Source organism: Vulpes vulpes, chromosome 3 (genome assembly GCF_048418805.1).
Source record: "Vulpes vulpes isolate BD-2025 chromosome 3, VulVul3, whole genome shotgun sequence".
NCBI lineage: Eukaryota > Metazoa > Chordata > Mammalia > Carnivora > Canidae > Vulpes > Vulpes vulpes.
In genome coordinates, this window is record NC_132782.1 from 28,501,567 (window position 1) to 28,504,191 (window position 2,625).

General features: G+C 38.2%; 1 non-coding gene across 1 annotated transcript; it reads left to right on the plus strand.

Moving 5' to 3' along the window:
* The first annotated feature begins 2,198 nt into the window (after positions 1–2,198).
* Positions 2,199–2,302, plus strand: LOC112934891 (U6 spliceosomal RNA). Its single transcript, XR_003238075.2, has one exon. It is a non-coding gene; the product is annotated as a U6 spliceosomal RNA (small nuclear RNA).
* Positions 2,303–2,625: the final 323 nt, after the last annotated feature.

Consider the following 2,625-nt stretch of genomic DNA (forward strand, 5'->3'; position numbering starts at 1 on the left):
TGAAAACGACAAGATTGTCTGCTGGAATCCAAATTCGATTCTATTGTGTCATTTTTTTTAAGTTTAGCGCTAAATATTCACCAATGTAAACATCCATCCAACAGTATTATTGATAGACATTATTGATTTGCTTGCTAAGGGATAAAGATTTAATTACGATAATGCCTTAGATGCTGAGAGGGTGATCACCAAACCTACATGAAGTGAAATTGTTTTGGTTTTGAGGTCTGTCTTTTCCTCCTACATCCCTTAAAAAAAAATCAAAACAAAACAAAAAACAGAAGTTGAGATGAGAAGATAGTATTTCAAGCAAGGGGAAAATCATGCAAAGATATGGAGATAAGTGAAAAGTATTTAGGAAATAGAATCTAACATATGCAGCTGTGTCAACAGGTAAAAATAAGCAAATAAGCTGGGAATTTATTGTCCGCAGAAAGTTTGAATCTTATTTTTAAGATGATGGAAACCAGCCGAAAGACGTTAAATAAGGGAGTAAGGGAGTGGTATGAAAGGATACATTCTTTAGAAATATATATATATTTTTTGACAAAAATATATAATGTCATAATATATATAATATACATGTGATATAATGTCATAATATATAATATATATATTATGACAAAATATATATATATATATATATATAAGTATATTTTGTCAGAATAGAATGAAGGCCTGAAAAAGCTCATCATTTGTACCATAAACCCGCTGATACCTGAATGGAGCCCGACCGTGGTAGATCGTCTTATTCTGTGCTCCAGCCCTAGTCCTCCTGTGACTTTCAGTGACTCCCTGGAGGTAAGCTCTAGTTCCCTGGCCCGCTGACTGGCCTGGCCAGGTGATTCGCACCCAGGAGCTGTGAGTGAAGAACCAGAATGTCAGGTCCAGGGAAATGCTCTAAGAGTCCACAGTCATGTGTTCATTTCACTGACTCATTTCCTTCTGCAGTAGGAACAGCATGTCCCAGAGAAGGGGTGCTCCTTCAGCCCGGGGGCGGGGGCAGATGGTGAGCTTGCATGTGCAGAGCTGTGGCAGGCTACCCGTGGTGGCTGTCCTCTACCATGAGAGGAAAGGGAATGTTTCCTGCTGAAGGCCACGGGGATTTTGAGTTTCTTGTTAGGTCCATAGTATACTAAGATATACTTAGAACCGAATAGGTCAGAGTGAAGAAAGGGTAGACTCATGAGCAGGATGATGAAAGTAAGGAATGGCCAAGAAAAATCAAAGGTGATTTTCCTGAGTGGATAACGGATCACTATCAAAATGCAGGCATTGGGCTCCTTTCATCCTCGAAACCAATGCTGGAAAGTAACCCTTGCTTTCCCTTTGACAGATAAAGTAACTTATACCCTCAAAGTCTGTCCCAGATCAGATCAGAGGTTAGTAGGGAAACCAGGATGGTAACCTCATGCTCCATTATTAATGGAGAAGGAGGAACAAGTTTGTGGATCACAATGAGTGATGCAGATAGGAATTCCTCAGTTGTGAGAGGCAGACCTCACCGTAAACATAATCAATTGATCCGTGTCTCTGATATTTTCAAAGACTTAATCAGATGACAGTCACTGCCAGAACCAGTATCTCTGTCGCTGTTTCTCCTTCTACATATCTTGGATCTGATTTATTTGCGTAGCTTAATTCCCAAACACCTCCCGTAACGGGTGACAATACGGCTGCCTGTAATTTGGAGGCAGTGATCACAGAGGAAGAAAAGCCAAATTAAAAAAAAAAATGCCTATCGAAAAGGATGTTATTGGGTCTCTTTGGGCCAGGTGTCTGTCTCCTGGACTAATTACCACGGTCTGAGCAATGACTGACTAGGTCTATGACTTGAGGTGTACAAGATAATGAGACAGACGATCCCTCGAGAACTAGTTAAAGTTCTTAAAGGTTATTATGAAGAGTAAGCAGGGGCTAAGTTTGATAAAATATGAAAGATGCCACTGCATACGGTAGCTTCTTACAAATTTATTTTGAGCCTTACATGGTATATCCAGTGGCAGGGGAGATACATTGTTGGAACTCAGAAGAAAGCTCTGCAGTGAAGCTACCGAGCTTTAAACCACTGACAGACAGATGTCAATTCAGGTCTTAGGTTTCTGTTCTATTTCTATGATGTTTTCAGTGAATTTTACATTCGTTTATTTTTCTGACTTTTATCTAAGTATTCTTCATAATTTAAAAATTGATTTGAATAGCTTCGGCAGCACATATACTAGAATTGGAACGGTGTAGAGGAGATTAGTCTGGCCCCTGTGCAAGGATGACACGCACAAATTATTTTATTTTATTTTATTTTATTTTATTTTTTATTTTTTTGGCACAAATTAATTTAAATGATCATTTGTTAATACATTATAAACTCATATGCATGTGCACACACACACAAAGCATGCTTGCCTTGATGGAAGCATATTATTTAAATGATCCCTTTTTAAAAAATTTTTACCGCATTGTATTTCTTAAAGTATCAAGCCATATCTTCACAATGGCACAGCAGGATCAGCCTCATCTGTGTAACCAGAGATGTGAAGAAAGAATGAAATAATTTCAAGCAATCACATTTAAACTGATTGTATCTAGATCTTTGCTCAACTGCTCTTTTAAGCGACTATAAAGAGA